At 41.6% G+C, this 18649-nt stretch overlaps 1 protein-coding gene across 1 annotated transcript in view; it reads left to right on the forward strand.

The window, feature by feature from the left end:
• Positions 1-18649, forward strand: part of VTCN1 (V-set domain containing T cell activation inhibitor 1) — a 110508-nt gene that overhangs the window by 65146 nt on the left and 26713 nt on the right. Inside the window, exon 6 of the mRNA XM_060139233.1 lies at positions 17681-17745. The gene's annotated coding sequence lies outside the window, so the exon portion shown is untranslated. The remainder of the gene's footprint in view (positions 1-17680; positions 17746-18649) is intronic.

Below are 18649 nucleotides of genomic sequence, written 5' to 3' on the forward strand. Positions count from 1 at the left end.
TCTCATGGGTATTTTGGTAGGGATTGCATTAAGTCTGTAGATTGCTTTGGATATTATAGCCATTTTAACAATATTAATTCTTCCAATCCAACAGCGTGGGATACCTTTCCATTTCTTTGACTCATCTTCAATTTCCTTTATGAATGTTTTATAGTTTTCGGCATACAAGTCTTTCACCTCCTTGGTTAAGTTTATTCCTAGGGTTTTTTTTGGATATCATTTTACACAGGATTGTTTATAACTTTCTCTTTATGATATTTCATTATTAGTGTAAAAAATGCAACAGATTTCTGTATATTAATCTTCTATCCTGCTACTTTGCTGAATTCGTTTATTCTAATAGTTTTTGTGTGGATACTTTAGGGTTCTCTATATAGAGTATCATGGCATCTGCAAATAGTGACAGGTTTACCTCTTCCCTTCCAATTTGGATGACATTTATTTCTTTTCTTGTCTGATTGCTGTGCCTAGGACTTCCAGTACTATGTTGAATAGAAGTGGTGAGAGTGGGCACCCTTGTCTTATTCCAGATTTTAGCAGGAAAATTGTCAGTTTTTCACTGTTGAGTATTATGTTGGCTGTGGGTTTGTAGTAAATGGCTTTTTTTTTTAATTGGGGTATAGTTGTTTTACAATGTTGTGATAGTTTCTACTGTACAGCGAAGTGGAGTTCCCTGTGCTATACAGCAGTTTCTCATTAGTTACCTATTTTATACGTATTAGTTAGTGTATATATGTCAATCCCAGTCTCCCAATTCATCCCACCCTCCCTTCCCCCCTTGGTGTCCATACGTTTGTTCTCTACGTCTGTGTCTCTATTTCTGCCTTGCAAACTGGTTCATCTGTACCATTTTTCTAGATTCCACATATATGCATTAATATACGATATTTGTTTTTCTCTTTCTAACTAACTTACTTCACTCTGTATGACAGTCTCTAGGTCCATCCACATCTCTACAAATGACCCAGTTTCATTCCTTTTTATGACTGAGTAATATTCCATTGTATATATGTACCACATCTTCTTTATCCATTCGTCTGTCCATGGGCATGTAGATTGCTTCCATGACCTGGCTCTGGTAAATAGTGCTGCAATGAACATTAGGGTCATGTGTTTTTTGAGTTATGGTTTTCTCTGCATAGATGCCCAGTAGGGGGATTGCTGGCTCATATGATAATTCTATTTTTATTTTTTTAAGGAACCTCCATACTGTTCTCCATAGTGGCTGTATTAATTTACATTCCCACCAACAGTGTAAGAGGGTTCCCTTTTCTACACACCCTCTCCAGCATTTACTGTTTGTAGATTTTTTAAATGATGGCCATTCTGACCGGTGTGAGGTGATACCTCATTGTAGTTTTGATTTGCATTTCTCTAATAATTAGCAATGTTGAGCATTTTTTCATGTGTTTGTTGACCATCTGTATGTCTTCTTTGGAGAAATGTCTATTTAGGTCTTCTGCCCATTTTTTGATTGGGTTGTTTGTTTTCTTGATATTGAGCTGCATGAGCTGTTTGTATATTCTGGAGGTTAGTTCTTTGTCCATTGATTTGTTTACAATAATTTTCTCCCATTCTTAGGGTTGTCTTTTCGTCTAGTTTATAGTTTCCTTTGCTGTGCAGAAGCTTTTAAGTTTCATTAGGTCCCATTTGTTTATTTTTGTTTTTATTTCCATTACTCAAAAGGTCAGTCAAAAAAGATCTTGCTGTGATTTATGTCAAAGAGTGTTTTTCCTATGTTTTCCTCTAAGAGTTTTACAGTGTCCAGTCTTATATTTAGGTCTTTAATCCATTTCGAGTTTATTTTTTTGTATGGTGTTAGGGAGTGTTCTAATTTCATTCTTTTACATGTAGCTGTCCTGTTAGTTCTGGAAGTCCTAGCCACAGCAATCAGAGAAGAGAAAGAAATAAAAGGAATATAAATTGGAAAAGAAGTAAAACAGTCACTGTTTGCAGATGACATGATATTATACATAGAAAATCCTAAAGATGCCACCAGAAAACTACTAGAGCTAATCAATGAATTTGGTAAAGTTGCAAGATGTAAAATTAATGCACAGAAATCTCTTGCACTCTTATACACTGACAATGAAAAATCAGAAAGAGAAATTAAGGAAACTATCTCATTCACTGTTGCAACAAAATAAATAAAATACCTAGGAATAAGCCTACCTAAGGAGGTAAAAGACCTGTACTCAGAAAAGTATAAAACACTGATGAAAGAAATCAAAGATGACACAAACAGATGTAAATGGCTTTTATTATGTTGAGATATGTTCTCTCTGTACCCACTTTGGTGAGAGTTTTTATCTTGAATGAATGTTAAATTTTGTTAGATGCTTTTTCTGCATCTATTCAGATGATCATATGGTTTTGGTCTTTCCTTTTGTTAATGCGGTATATCACATTGATTGATTTCCATAGTTGAACCATCCTTGTGACCCTGGGATGAATCCAGCTTGATCATGGTGTATGATTCTATTTATGTCTTGTTGGATTCAGTCTGCTAATATTTTGCTGAGAATTTTTGCATCTGTATTCATCAAAGATATTGGCCTGTAATTTTATTTTATTTATTTATTTTTTGTAGTGTCTTTATCTGATTTTGGTATCAGGGTGATGGTGGCTTCATAGAATGAACTTGGGAGTGTTCCCTCCTCTTCAGTATTTTGGAACAGTTTGAGAAGAATAAGTATAAGTTCTTCTTTGTATGTTTGGTAGAATTCCCCAGTGAAGCCATCCAGTCCTGGACTTTTTTTTGTAGGGAGTTTTTCTTTTTCCTTTTTTTTTTTTAAAATACAGATTCTATTTCACTTCTAGTGATCAATCTGTTCAAATTATGTTTCTTCTTGCCTCAGTTTTGGCAGGCTGTATGTTTCTAGAAACTTGTCCATTTCTTCTAAGTTGTCTAATTTGTTTGCATACAACTGTTCATAATATTCTCTTACGATTTTTTATATTTCTGCAGTATCAGTTTTTATTTCTTGTCTTTCATTTATTATTTTGTTTATTTGGGTCTTCTCTCTTTTCTTCTTGGTGAGCCTGGCTAGAGATTTGTTGATTTTGTTTATCTTAAAAAAATCTCTTGGTTTTATTGATCTTTTCTATTGTTTTTTTAATCTCTATTTTATTTATTTCCTCTCTGATCATTATTTCCTTCCTCCTGATAACTTTGGATTTTGATTGTTCTTCTTTTTCTAATTTTTTTAGGTGGTAGGTTAGATTGTTTGAGATTTTTCTTGTTTCTTTTTTTTGTTTTGTTTTGTTTTGTTTTGTTTTGTTTGCTGTACGCGGGCCTCTCACTGTTGTGGCCTCTCCCGCTGCGGAGCACAGGCTCCGGACGTGCAGGCTCAGTGGCCATGGCTCACGGGCCCAGCCGCTCCGTGGCACGTGGGATCCTCCCGGACCGGGGCACGAACCCACGTCCCCTGCATCGGCAGGCGGACTCCCAACCACTGCGCCACCAGGGAAGCCCAGAGATTTTTCTTGTTTCTTGAGGGAGGCTTGTATATCACTATGAACTTCCTTCTTAGAACTGCTTTTGCTGCATCCCATATGCTTTGTTACATGGTGTTTTCATTGTCCTTTGTCTTGTGTTATTTTCTGACTTCTTTGATTTCATCATTGAGCCACTGTTTTTTTTTTAATTTTTAAAAAATTTTTGGCTGTGTTGGGTCTTCGTTGCTGCACACGGGCTTTCTCTAGTTGCGGCAAGTGGGGGCTACTCTTCGTTGCGGTGAACGGGCTTCTCATTGCAGTGGCTTCTCTTGTTGCAGAGCATGGGCTCTAGGCATGTAGCCTCAGTAGTTGTGGTGCATGGGCCCAGCTCTAGGCATGCAGGCTCAGTAGTTGTGGCACATGGGCCCAGTTGCCCCACGGCATGTAGGATCCTCCCCGACCAGGGATCGAACCCATGTCCCCTGCACTGGCAGACAGATTCTTATCCAGTGTGCCACCTGGGAAGCCCTAACCACTGGCTTTTTAGTAGCATGTTGTTCAGTCTCCAAGTATTCATTCTTTTCCTGTTTTTCTTTTTCCTGTGGTTAATATCTAATTTCAGATCAGAAAAGTTGCTTGAAATAATTTCTATCCTCTTAAATTTGTTGAGCCTTGTTTTGTGACCTAGAATGTGGTCTATCCTAGAGAATGTTCCGTGTGTACTTGAAAAGAATGTGTATTCTGGGTTTTGTTTTTGGATGTAATGTCCTGTAGTTATCAATTAAGTTGAACTGGTTTGTTTGTCATTTAGAAACTCTGTGCCTTATTGATTTTCTGTCTGGATTATCTGTCCATTGATGTCAGTGAGGTGTTAAAATCTCCTACAATTATTGTATTCCTGTCAATATCTCCCTTTATGTCTGTTAGTATTTGTTTTATGGGTTTAGGTGCTCCTCTCTTGGGTGCATATATCTTAATAAATGTAATATCCTCTTCTTGTATTGATCTCTTAACATTATATAATGTCCATCATTGTCTTTCCTTATGGACTTCATTTTAAAGTCTATTTTGCCTTTTTTTTTCTTCCTGTCCTATCTAGTTACATGAGGATCTTATGTGCAGCTTTGGTTGTGTAGGAAATCTGCCAGTTTCCAGCTGGTTTTCTGTGAGAATTTTTCCACATGTAGAGTGTTTTTGACATGTTTGTGGGGGCAGGTGAGCTTCTCCTACTTTGCCATCTTGATCCCCCTCCTCCCCCTCTTTTATATTTTTAACCTGTTTCTCTATACTATACCATGTGTAATTCTTCAACTCTTATTTCTGATTGACTAATTCTCTCTTCCCGTTGTACCCAATCTATTACTTAACCTGTCCAGCGAGTTTTAAAAATCAGTTATTTATTTTTCATTTCTAGATATTCTGTCTAGTTCTTTTTCAAATTTTTCTGATCAGTTTTTTTAGTCTCTTGTTCCTTACTCAGGCTTTCCATTCCCTCTTTCATTTATTTTAACAAATTTGAAAATCTTAGCTTATGCTCTGTATCTAGTGGTTTCAATATTGAAAGTCTTTTCATGCCAAATCTGCTTGTTTGGGCTTCCCTGGTGGCGCAGTGGTTGAGAGTCCGCCTGCCGATGCAGGGGACACGGGTTCGTGCCCCAGTCTGGAAAGATCCCACGTGCTGCAGAGCGGCTAGGCCCGTGAGCCATGGCCGCTGAGCCTGTGTGTCCGGAGCCTGTGCTCCACAACGGGAGAGGCCACAACAGTGAGAGGCCCACATACCGCAAAAAAAAAAAAAAAAAAATCTGCTTGTTTCTATAAGCTTTTATTCATGGTAGTTGTTTCTCTGTGTACTTAGTGGGTTTTTTTTTTTTTTGTATTATCATGAGCTTGTATTTTGGGGAATTTCATTTGCTGAAAGTTATTGAGCCCTGGGTTGAGAGTACATTTTTTTTCTTTTTTTTTTTCTTTTTTGAGGTGGGAAAATCATTTTTATTTTCTATGTTCTAAAATTTTTATTGAAATATAGTTGATTTACAATGTTGTGTTAGTTTTGGGTGTACAGCAACGTTAGTCAGTTGTACATATAAAACTATGTATACACACACACACACATATATATAGATGTTCTTTTTTAGATTCTTTTCCATTATAGGTTATTGCAGGATATTATGTAGAGTTCCCTGTGCTATATGGTAGGTCGTTGTTGGTTATCTACTCCATATATGGTAGTGTGTATATTTTAATCCCAAACTCCTAATTTATCCCTCCCCCTGCTTTCCCCTCTGGTAACCATAAGTTTGTTTTCTATGTCTGAGTCTATTTCTGTTTTGTAAATAAGTTCATTCTTATTTTTTAGATTCCACATATAAGCGACATCGTATGATATTTGTCTTTCCCTTTCAGACTTACTTCACTTAGTATGATAATCTCTACATCCATCCATGTTGCTGCAAGTGGCATTATTTCATTCTTACTTATGGTCATTATTTCATTCTTATTTTATTGGGTATATACACCACATCTTCTTTATCCATTCATCTGGTGGAGAGTACATTTCTTCAGAGAATATTTCCTTTTGCTTCTATTAAGCATTGGGACTTTACCAACTAGGAATGCTTTAAACTTAATTCTTGGTTTAGGATTCTTTGGGGCTGGACGTGTTGTGAATTCGGGCCTCAAATCTGCATGATGACTGGCTGGTACATACACACTCGCAGGAGGGTATTTTTTTCTCTTCACTCAGAACCAAGACCAAGTGAGGTTACTGTCCTTTGGGGAAGTAGGGATCCTAGCTTATGTGAGTCTCCAATTAGAGCCCCTAGCTTATGTGGCCCCTTAGCTTTGTCTCTGTGTTCTGCATGGCTCTTAAGACAGAAGCTTTTGGTCACTGGGAAGCATAGATAGCCACTGTTCAGCACTCTCTTGTCTGGATTCATGTGTCTCCTTCATTTTTAGCCTCTGCACATTTCTCTCCTTTTTCTTGCCAGCAAAACCAAGTGTTCAAAAATATGTGTCTGGTTTTGCTTTGTTTTGTTTTATTCAGCATTTATAAAGTTAGATTTTTTAAAAGATATTTATATTCACTATTGCTGGAAATTTAAATTTTCATTCCCTGTGAAGTTTTCTTTTAGAGGTATGCCTCTATTTTGTAAGTCATTTGTGGAGAGGAATGACTGAAAGGACACAAGTTTAACAAGTAATCAAGCATAGCTGTTATCAATTAATTCATTTTCCAGGTTCCCTTCGTGACCCCAGCCAACCAGGTCTTCTCCTATGTCCAACTCTCCAAGGCATTTTGTTATAATTCATAGCACTGGCAAGATTTCACATACTACAGTTTTTAAAAGATTATTTTCCTTTATTTTATTTTTTTAAATTTTTTAAATCTTTGTGTCAATAGTTATACTTTTCTTGTTATTTTTTACTCTTTTTTTAAAAACTTTTATTTTATATTGGAGTATAGCTGATTAACAATGTTGTGTTAGCTTCAGGTGTACAGCAAAGTGATTCAGTTATACATATACTGGGATCTATTCTTCTTCAAATTCTTTTCCCATTTAGGTTATTATAGAATATTGAGCAGAGTTCCCTTGCTATACAGTAGGTTTTTGTTTGTTATCTATTTTAAATATAGCAGTGTGTACATGTCACTCCAAAACTCCCAATATTTCCCTTTAGAGAAGAAGATAAATGATAATTTCTCCCATAATTGGCTGCTCAGAAATTAAGAATGTGTTAGTTTCCCTTAGTAACACAGTATTGATATTTAATTTAATCATTACTTCAAGTTTTAAGTACTATGTGCTAGACACTCTGAGGGGAAGCATTCTCTAAAGTGGAGAATTTATTCAACAAACATTAAGTTCCTACCATGTTCCAAGAACTGGAAAAACAACATGAACAAAGCATAGAGACAAGAAACAGCCTGGCCTATTTAGGGGCCCAAGATAGTTTAGAACAAATGGAACGTGGAAGTAGGGGGCCAGAAGTGGGGCAAGAAATGGGATAAATTATCCACAAATTTATGTAAACTCTCCTTGAGCTTTTATTTGTGTTCAAACTTTTTAACCTTTCAGAATTCATATGCTTTCTTCATTTTTTAATGCTCAAATCAATACTTGAGATTTAAATCTTAACCTGTTACTAGAATATGGTATCTGAATATGTAGAAGTCTTAATCAGAAGGTAAAAAGAAACCTTGTGTTTCATTGTAGCCCTGTAACCAGTCTCTGGGTCAATGCCTGGCCCTGGACCACGGTGGGTTAGGGTGGCCCACAAGGGTCTGGGACGGGAGTCAGGGGTCGGTACAGGAGAACACAGTAGGACCTTATTGCATGTAATAGTATCAGGGGAATGCAGGAACCATGAATCTACAGGAGAAAGCTGAGACCAGGGTCCCAGAATTCAGGCTGGACCAGAGGGGGAAAGACAGAGAGTAGAATCTGAAATCATTACCAGAAGGCCTGGGTTCAAGCCCAGCTCCAGGGCAGAGGCAGGGCGCAGATTCCAGGAAGGCCAGGGAAACTTTGCGTCTGTAATAGGTCCACAAAGGAGTTCAACTTGAGAACAGCTGGAGATCCTAGGACAGGGAGTGTTTCCCCTGCCCTGGGTTTCAGAACTGTCCTTGGTGTGGGAAACCAAGGCTTGTCATGGCACACAGGGCAGCCCCAGGGCAGCTGATGAGTGCAGCTCAGACAGGCCAGGCCCTCAAAGAATGGGCCCGGCAGCCTGATTGCCACACCTCCGTCCTCAAAAACTTTCCATGGCCACACCTGCAGAACTGTGCCCATGGCTAAAACATGAGAATGTGAGTCCTAGCAGGTGAGGATTTGCAGTAGAATTCCTGATAGGACTTTTGGAAGACTACACACCGTATCCCTACTGATTTCCAGGATACAGTGGTCTGCTTTTCTCTGGGGATATTTTTTAGTGTTACTGAAATAAAGAGCATGAGTGATAGAAGCCTTGGAGTGTACAAGTGTGTCCTTGGGTCCCATTTCAGGACGCCGAGGCATCAGACTGCCTAAGACAGGTACGTGTGCTTGGGTAGAGAAGTGCTCGGCGGGTGCCCAATATACTTGTTTCCAGCTTTATTAATGAATAAACAGTAAACTGATGGCAGGGCTAGGCATTCTGGGAAGGGACAGCCCAGGCAGTGCTCTGAATCTCTTCAGTGACAGCACGTGATCCTGAAGGCAGGTCAAGGAATAAAAAGCCAGACAGTCAAATGTGGCTTTAGGGAGCTGCGCAGGTGGCCCAGTCCTTAGATCTTTCACGCTCTGCGGGCCCTCCGTCTGCCCAAGGCCCGGACCACAGTGACCGAGGGGAGGAAGGGTTAGCGGAGGGAGCCTGCGCGGTGCTTCCCCATCAGACCGACTCAGATCCAGCCCCTGCCTCCGCCTCCCATCCTGACGCCAGTGCCTGGCCCTCCTCCTCTCTCACGGGTTCTGGGGTTCACCTTCCCGCCCCACTCTCTAAACTCTGTTAAGGAAAGAGAAAGGAGAGCATGCTCTGGGCTGCGCCTTCAGGAGAGACGCCAGAGGACAGACAGAGCTGAGCTGGGCTTTGAACGGGACCCGCTCTTGATAACCAGAAAGGAGGTGGAAGGATGTGCTAGGCAGAGGGCAACAGGGAGATCAGCCCGATGGAACACAGGGCTCCAGATGGGGAGAAGGGTTAGACAGACAGCATGGCCTTTTAGGATGGTCTTAAATTCTAGGCTCAGTTTGAACTTTACAGCAATGAGAAGTCGTTTAAATTAGGGGGTACTAAGAAGGGGTAAAAAATTCAAATTAACCTTTATAATTTTAATATAATAGCTAATATTTACACGTTACAAAGCATGGTTTGTTTCTTTGGGCCCTTACAAGGATCCTGTGGAGGTGGAAGTGTTTAATTTGGACACTGGTATAGGATGAATGGCAGCATTCTCAGTGATTCAAGCTCCCTGCTGCCATGGAGGTTCATAAAAGGGCTGAAGTGTGTTTGTTATTAAACACAATGGGATCGGTTATGCTGCTGAAGGAATCTTCTGGAAATGTTTTTTTTTCTCTGAGGTGAGAATAAGGAGGAACGGAAAATACAGGTATGATTAGGAAAAGGACTAGTAATCAACCTTGTATTGACTTTTGTCTCGCTCTGCTTGTGCACCCGCCTGATGAAATGCTAATGTGGGCTTCGTGGGCAATCAGGGGGACGGTTATAAATAGAGCCAGCTTAAGAATAAAATAGAATGGCTTCGCTGCAAACTCCAACATTGTTTAGGGAAAGATGTCTAGTTATGAACATTCTGTATTTTTCCACCTGACATTCCCCCTTCCTGTTTTCCTTTCAGAGTTTCAGACAAAAGATAGATCCTGGGCGAGAGGGACTCCTTCAATCTACGTAAACCTGGCCACGTTGTCCTTCCATAGGTTACAACTGTACAAAACATGAGCCTGGACACAGATTTGACCCCTGGGATTTTCAAAACTTTGGATTTGTATAAAATAGAGTATAATAATGAAGGCCATGGACAGTGGAGTCTAATTCCCCGGGGATGAGCCCTTGGATGTGTTCCTTAATACTAGGCCTCGGTTTCCTCACCTGTAAAATAAAGATAATAGGACCTACCTCATAGGGTTGTTGTGGGGATTAAATGAGATAAATGAGGTCAGGCACTTAGTAAGTATGAGCTATCATTGTTAACAGAGGTTTTAGGAGGCATATACAGAATACGCAACTGTGGCAACGGCAAGGCCAGAGCAAATCCCAGGGAATATCAAATTCCAGAATCATTTAACTATAATACTGTATTTGAAAGGGACTTTCAGAATTGCTCCAACCCTTGTTTGGTACCAGAAACTCTTCCCTTCCCACTTCTCTCCCTAAGTGTCTACTCAGCCCCTGCTTGTACGCCACACACAGTGATGGGAAACTGCAGTCTCAGGCCAGCGCCAGAAAGCTCTGTTGGAAAGTTTCTCTGTATGCCGAATCTAAAGCTAACCTCCTAGAACTTTCACCTACTGGCTTCGTTGCTTCCAGAGTGGTGGAGAATAGGCCCGTATAGCACCTTTCAAGTTTTGGAATGATCATCACTACATTTAGTCCTGTCTACATTAAACTACCCTGGTTTCCCTAACTATTCTTCAAAAGACTTGTCTTCTAATCACATCACCACCGTGGTCCTGTTACTCCTAGATCAACAATTCTCAACTGGGGTAGCACATCTGGAGACATTTTAGGTTGTCACAGGTGGGGCAGGGGTGCTACTGGTATCCTAACTAGACGCCAGGGATGCTGTCAGCATCCTATAATGCACAGGACAGCCCGACAACCAAGAATTATCTGGCCCAAATAGTCGATGGGGCTGAGCTTGAGAAACACTGTCCTAAATATACATGTTCATCAGTGTTCTTCTTAAAGCCTAGGGCCCAAAATGTACACGGAGGAGTGTCAGCTAACACTGCCATTGGACTGTTCGCTGACATTGGAGTGTCAGCTAACGCTGCCCTACTTTGCCATTAAATTAGCCTGAGACTCAGGTAGTTCGTAGTGATCGGTCAGTTAAAGCCCCCTTTCATGTGTTGCTGTTAACCCAGGGATAGGGCTCACCTGGAAATGCTCACTTAGAAATCTCTCATCAGTGGTGGCCCTCTCTCTTGCTGAGCCCCGAGGCAGCCTTGCAATATTTTCCAACACAATATCCTAGGCCACCACCAAGAATCATTCAGAAGAAGTTGGTGTACGAGATGAAATCTATTTGCTGGTCATGTCTCCCTGGTTTTGTGGCATTGGGGCCCACGTACGATGTAATCCTGGGGCCTGTGCTTTGGAGGACCCCACAACCCTGTGTCGCGACCCCTAGTGGCAGCTTGAAGGAAGAAAGGATGCCTCAACCTGATCCTTGAGAGCACCCGAGTCTCTCATACGCAGTTTCCTAAAATCCCTTTCCCAAACACAAAGCCATGCTGACCTCCGCAGTGTGGACAGAGCAGGCCTGCCCAGAAAGGGGGCGCCCTCTTCCACACACGCTCCTCAAGCTGCAAGGAATAGCGCCTCCTCTTTGCCAATTTCTTCCCCACTCTTGATGCTCACGGTCTGGGTTCCCTGGATCCACGCTCGCCTTGCTTTTCCCAATATAAAGAGATGAAGGAGAGGCACTTAGAGTTAGGGAAACATACTCTACATCCTGGATTCTTCAGGGAAAAAAAGAACTTGAGTACATGGCAATCTAAACTTCTCAGAAACCTAAAACCTGTACTAATCAATATCTAGAAAACAGTTACATAATTTTACCTTGAAGCCCAGTGCTTCATATAGTATTTAAAATAATTCCTTTTCTCCTTTTATGGGGAAAAAAAAGAGAGAGAGAAAGAGAAACTTTTTGGATAGGCTGAAATAAATGTCTTCAATTTCAGCATTCCTTTATAAACCTAGTTACTTTATTCGTTTATGAACAAAGTAATATGTTTGATTGATTCAAACATTTACCTGATTTACTCAAATATTCTGCTTGTAATATTTAAGAGTAGAATTTATTCAGATTAATCCCACGTTTGCTAACTTAATCTAATTTTCAGAGCGTTCATCATTTACCAGTTACACAAGTGGAGGTAAGCTGATGATCTATAAGGAATGTGGTATCTCTCAGCTTCTAAGTATTTGAGAAGGAGGCTGAAACTGGACAACAGAGAAACCATTAATGTTTGAATAAAACAAAGAGCAGCTGACGTCTTCTGGGATGAGTGCTCTACACAGTGGCATAGCGGATCAAGGAAGGCCTTGTTTTCAGAAATGGAGCGAGAGAAGATATGCAGGGGTGAGGCCAAGGGAGCCTTCCAAACTTGTAGCCTCCTGCCATATGGCACTTTTTTCTAGAAGTGTGGCTCTTAGGAGCACAGGCTCACAAGTTGGACTCCCTGGGTTTAAGACCCGGCTCTCCCATTTTCTAGCTGCGAGAGCTTGGTCATTTACTTAAGCTAAGCCTCAGTCTCCCCACATGTCAAAAGGTAAAGATAGTGGTACTCACCTCGTAGCATTGTTGTAAGGAATGAACGAGACTCTGTATGCATAGCGCTGACACACAGAACATGACCAATAGGAATTAGCTATTGTTTTATCACCCTCATGGACCTCTGATACAATGAGAATTGTCCTTAAGAGGTAGGTACCTCTATCCCAGTTTATTTCTTGGTAATTCGTTAATACAGTCTGTCTGCTGCTATATAGATTTCTAGAGCACTAATTAGCTCATATGTGGTTGGGAAATAGGGGAACAATACTGGCTTACCATGGAAATAGTATTGGTTCATATGTAACTTTTTCCAAGGCAAGGGGAGCTGAAATAGCAGAGAAGAATGACAACTTCAGTGGGAAGGGCTCAGTGTGGCTTTCCGTTCTTTTTTTCTTTTAATTTTAAATGAACACCTGCCCTTGGGGCTCCTGCCCCAGAGACACACATCCCAGGTTCCTTGCACCTCCCAGGTTCCACTTCCCCCCATCATACTCAACTTCACAGCAGTCTCACTGGTTCACGGCACCTTAAGTCAGAGTTTCGACTCAACTGTTTCTGCGCATTTTAAATTTTCCCCAAAGCAGCTTCTGGGCCTACTGGGTGGGCTGCCTGCTTTGGCCGTCCAATTTACCTCCCAAGGTACCGATTACCGCATCTCTTAGAGACCAATTACAAAGTCACATAGACTTTGAATAATCTGCTCTTAACCTTATTTTTTCCCATCAGCCCTGTTACCTTCCTTGTGTGATTTTGTAGAATGTGAGGTTTTTCAGGAACACAACATGTCTTAATAGAAAAGCCTCATTTCTTTCAAGTGCCACAGAGAGCGGCCGCAGCTGAAGCAAAGACATGTGAAGGAACTGAGCAAGGCCATCCTTGGGTAGGATGGATGTGTCTGCAGACTCCCAGGCTGCAAGGCTGGTCCCTCCCCTGAAAGGCAGAGCTCTACAGCCACTGAAATCACCTTCTCCTGGCCCAGAGCACTAAAGTGTGATGCTTGGGTCCTGACCCCATGCAGTGCAGCAGAAACAACCACTTTTCTTTTTGGTTCTGCCCTGGAGAGAGACTGTATTGCAGCATGAATTAGCTAAATATATTTCTGAACAAAGCCTTTCTCTTTACTTTCTTTGAAATTTGGTCACGAAACTACACTTTGATTCTCCCTATTTCTCTCAGATTTAAATACTTCCTACCTCCCCAAAATTCCTGTGAGAACTTGTTCCTCTCTTTATGGAAGCCCTCACCACATTATGTCTTATTACAGTGGTGTGTTGTGTGTCTGTGTGTGCATCTGTATGTTTGTGTATGTTTTATGTGTGTGTGTGTGTGTGTGTGTGTGTGTGTGTGTGTGTGTGTTTTACCTCAGTTACACTGTAAGTCCCTTGAGGGCAGGCACTTTGTTTACGTCATCTCTATACTTTCTCCATATTGCCCAGAACAATGTCTTTCACATAGTAAGTACTTAATAAATGTTTATTAAGTGAGCAAATCCTCCAAAGGCATCGACTTTCATCTGGGCTCTTTTGTCAGGAGGGTCTAACAAATGTGCACTGTGAATTCCAGTGCAGTGGTTAGAAGACACAGATTTGCATTAAAAATTTCCTGGAGAGCAGTTATTGGAAATTATTCTGGGGAGGTAAAAACCACAAAGCAATGTAAGAACACCGTATGTGAAATATTTTATTCATCTTTTTAAAAAATTAATAAGCAGCAGACAAGAATTATTTCATCTGGCTGCTCTGATAGTTCCTGCCTCTCTTTCCAAGGCTCTGGAGGTTGAGTGGTTTCCCAAGGGAATACCAGCTCAGAACAAACCTCAAGGTGACTTCTGCTTAGATAGGGAACTTGCTGCCAGACGGCAGGGTTCTGCTTCCACAGCAAGCGAAGCATGTGGGCCTGGGGGTAAGGAAGATGGGCTCAGCTGCTTTGACTGAAACCTAAAACCTCCACTGTCCCCTTCCTGTTGGTGAGTATCCAGGTGTCTGTTCAGTGTCTCTGCTGTCCAAACCCCCTCCTTAGAGAGGGTAGGTCTGCGGCAGGGAGACCTGTGATGGTTCAGTGCGACTGGAGTGCAGGACCCCAGGGGCAGTGTGGGGAGAGGCAAGCCTGGAGAGAGAGGGCAAGGCCCCCTTTGGAAGGCCATGCTGGCTACATCAAAAAGTGGATTTTTATCATGAGGGAAATAGAAAGGCACTTGAAGTTTTAAGCAGAGGAGTATAATGATTAGTTTTGTAATCATTCTTACCAATAGCTCGGTAGCTAACCAAAGGGTAACAGTTGGTCCTCACAACCATTTCCATCAGCACCACCAAGAAAATATATACTTCATTAGAAACATGTGCTTGTTATATAACCGTAGCAGAAAAACAAGAATGATAATAGCTAATATCATTAAAGCTCCCTATGCGCCAGACACCGTTCTAGGTGATCTTTTAAAATGTGTTTAACTCAATCTTCACAAGAAGGAATGGAAATCTGAGGTCACACAATTAGGAAGTAGTGGTGCTGGGACTTGAACCTATTCAAGCTGGATCCAGAAACCATGCTTGTGATTACAGTATTATACTGCCTCAGTGATCACCCTCGGCCTTGCTTTCAACTAGGTTATCTCCCCTAAGCCACACTCATACAGAAATTCTGAGGTCACCACTGATTCTGGCAGTGTGAAGAATGGATTGGAGAGGTCTAGACCAGAAGCAGGGCTGTCAGGAGAGCATTGCAGTGATGCTGGTGAGACATGATGGTGACCAGGAACAGTGGAAATAGACATGGAGGAATATGAGAGAAATTAAGGAGAACAGGATCTGGTAATTCAAGCAAATGACAAAATGCACATTGAATGCTTAGCACCAAGCCCAGTACGTGCTTTTTTCGATATGTCAAACTACTATGATATTTTCATTATCACCAGTAGGGTTATTCTCCAGACTTAAGTCCTAGCTTTTGATAACAAGCTTGCAGCAAAAAGCCACAAGTAAATTTTGTATAGTACAAAGTAACATATGAATAGCCCTTTATGGAATATGCAACAATCATTGTCAGTTTTGTTCTTAAAACAACTCATTTGTATTGGTTTGCTAGGCCTGCTGTGACAAAGTACCACAAACTGGGTAACAACAGAAAAACATATCGTCTCACTATTTTGGAGACTAGCAGTCCAGGTGTCAGCAAGGTTAGTTCCTTCTGAGGGCTGTGAGGGAGAATCTGTTCCAGGCCTCTCCCCTAGCTTCTAGTAGTTTGCTGGCAAACGTTGGTGTTCCTTGGCTTATAGATCTCTGCTTTCATCTTCACGTGGTGCTTTCCCTGCGAGCACAAATTTCCCCTTTTTATAAGGGCACCAGTCACGTTGAATTAGGGGCCCACCCTACTCCAGTATGACTTCATCTTAACTAATCACATCTACAATGACTATTTCCAAATAAAGTCACATTCTGAGGTTCTGGGGCTTAGGACTTCAAAATACAAATTTGGAGGGGGACACACATCAACCTGTAACACAGAAGGTAGAGCAGGAATTACTCTTATTCCCATTCTAAGGATAAACGGAGTCTCAGAGAGATGAAGTAATTCACCCAAAAGGTGAGTGAGTTCCTGGGTCACAAAAGCAAGTCTGCTGTCAGCTCAGTAGTCAAAGAGAGCCAGATAGTATAATACCTCTTGCTATGAGTTTGTCCACCTGTTCTCACACACTTGGACCAGTAAGATCTGAGGCCACACCTGGGTGTGTAAAGAGAGGGGAAGTGGTCAAATGTGGCCTCTTCTTGGAATCAACTGCAGATACCCTATTATTAAAAGCTTCGTTTTGCTTATTCAATTGCTGCCCCTATGGCTGTACCTCATGAGGGTTTATCCTCCAGGGTAACTGTTTACTCAGATTGTTTCTTGTAAGTCTGTTGTTTCTCTCTGGTGGGCCCATCCCTGAGCTGAGGAGAGCTGGGTACAATGAGCCTATTCAGGGCAGCAAGTAAAATGCCCCGTGCTTCCCTTTTCTCTCTAGAGCATCATTCTTTGCCTCTCTGTGCCTTTCTTTTGTCGTGCCTATTGCGTAACATCAGCGTGGGTGTGGGGAGGGTATGAGTTGCCAGCAATGAACGTGTGGCCGAGGACACCTGCCTGATGACTTATGCACCAGAGCAGGCAGCACTGGGCAAGCTTCCCAGGAACTGATTTGCCCCCATGCCAGCTCTGACCTGCACCTTCTGTTCTGCCTGAGTCACTCTCACCAGCTAAAGCCGGTATCCCCTCATGGGCCCCTCTGGGCAGAGAGGAGGGACAGACCACTTGTGAGCCCTCACCCCTGGGAGGCAGCGTAGGAAGTAGGCAGGTGCAGATTCTGGAGACAGATTCTAATCCCAGCCCAGCACTTACCAACCGTGTGAATGTACGGAAGATGCTTGACCTCCCTGTGTCATTCCTCATCTGTAAAATGGACATAGTACATTTGTTTACCTCATAAGATTATCACATGGATAAATGACATAATCCATAAATGGTGCCTAAAACAACATGTCTGCTATGTAATTCTAGCACTCAGTAAATGAAAGCAATACTTCCTTATTTGTTTATTTCCCAAATGTCATTTGTTAATCTGCTCATTGAAAACTGGCGAGATACATATCAAGAAGTCAGTGGTTGTTATGTCTGGATGGTGGAGTTACAGGTGACTTTATTGTCTTATTTCTGCTTATTTGTACTTTCTAAACTTTCTGTCTTACTTTTTTAATAAGAGGAAACAAACTCCTGTCGAGGATCTGCAGGGTGAAGTGGACTAGAGATGAGTGGGTACAAAATGAAGACATGACCGCTGTCCTTCAGAGTTTAAAGTCTATGGAAGGAGACAAAACAGATAGGTTAATGATGTAAGAGGGATGGGCAGTAATGCTCAGGGTGGGCTGGGGATGGAACCAGTCCCCCCTCAAGTGGCACCTGGCATTACAGAAATGCCATCGGGTTTTCCCCAGCAGTCTTTGTGTATGGTCTTCACTGACCTGGAAATAGGAATGATGACACACATAGCCTGATAAAAGAGCCACTCCTTCAATCTATCCCAGCACCCCAGGGGGACAGGGATGAGATCGCTGAGATTCCTTTCTAAGGTACCTATTTCTAGGAAAGAGCTTATGTTGAAGAAAACGTTGAGACTCTTTATGTAACACCTCTTACAAATGACAGGTATGAGCCCAGGTTGCGAAGCAGCACGTCAAGTGGAATGAAGAAGTAATTTCCTGTTTTTCTCTCTCTCCACAGCATTATTAGCACCATCATTATTCTGGCTGGAGCAATTGCACTTATCATCGGTTTTGGTATTTCAGGTATGTGATTTATTGCATTATCATTGATCCATTCACCCCTGGTCCCTAAGTCCCTAATCATTCAGTGTGGTAGAATGGCAAGAGCACAGATCTTGGACCAAGAAAACTTCAGAGTAGAGAACTGGTTCTTCTACTTATTGACTGTGTTCTCTGCACTGTATTCATTTAACTCCCTGGACCTCAGTTTCCTCATGTATGGTGTGGAGGAAATAAGGTCTACCTCACCAGGTAGTTGAGAGAATCAAATGGAATGTCTATCAGAGTGTTCTGTCTACCAGATAGTGCTGAAGATATCACTCTGGGATCATAGGTAACGTGCTGCGGCTGAGCCATTCTATCAATGGCTGGCCTGAGTAGATGATTCCTTTGCAATGAAGCTTCAGCTGAAGTGTTAAAGAATATCAAGTCTTTGTACACAGGGTTCTTAATGAGAATCCTTATCCTGGTCATAACTGCCATTCCATGTAGGAAACAGAAGCCATTGCGGCATGGATGGCGGGTTTCTGAATGCAGCTAACTGATGTCAACTGCAGGAATCGTCTTCTCTTCTGTGGACACCATGTCTCAGAAGCATCTATTATGGATGCCAGATTAATTAAGACATTGAATGAGTTAGACCAGCAGCTGTCCTCTCTGAAGCAAGTCGTTTGCTTCATTTCCCTTAAAGTGCCTGACTCAGGACGACACATTTATTTTAACTTAGTCTGTGGCCAAAGCTGTTACTTCATAACTTTAGTTTTTATAGTTCCAGCTGTCTTTTCTCTGTGTCACTCTCCTCCAGTGTGTGTGCTGCCACTAAATAGTAATCACAAGGCCTAAATGAAGAAAACTCGTAGATATGTTTGCCTCGAAAAGACATAAGCATCCTTCTCCATTTTCTTTTATCAACAAAAATGTATATTTT

The sequence above is a fragment of the Lagenorhynchus albirostris genome, chromosome 2 (genome assembly GCF_949774975.1).
Source record: "Lagenorhynchus albirostris chromosome 2, mLagAlb1.1, whole genome shotgun sequence".
Classification (NCBI taxonomy): domain Eukaryota; kingdom Metazoa; phylum Chordata; class Mammalia; order Artiodactyla; family Delphinidae; genus Lagenorhynchus; species Lagenorhynchus albirostris.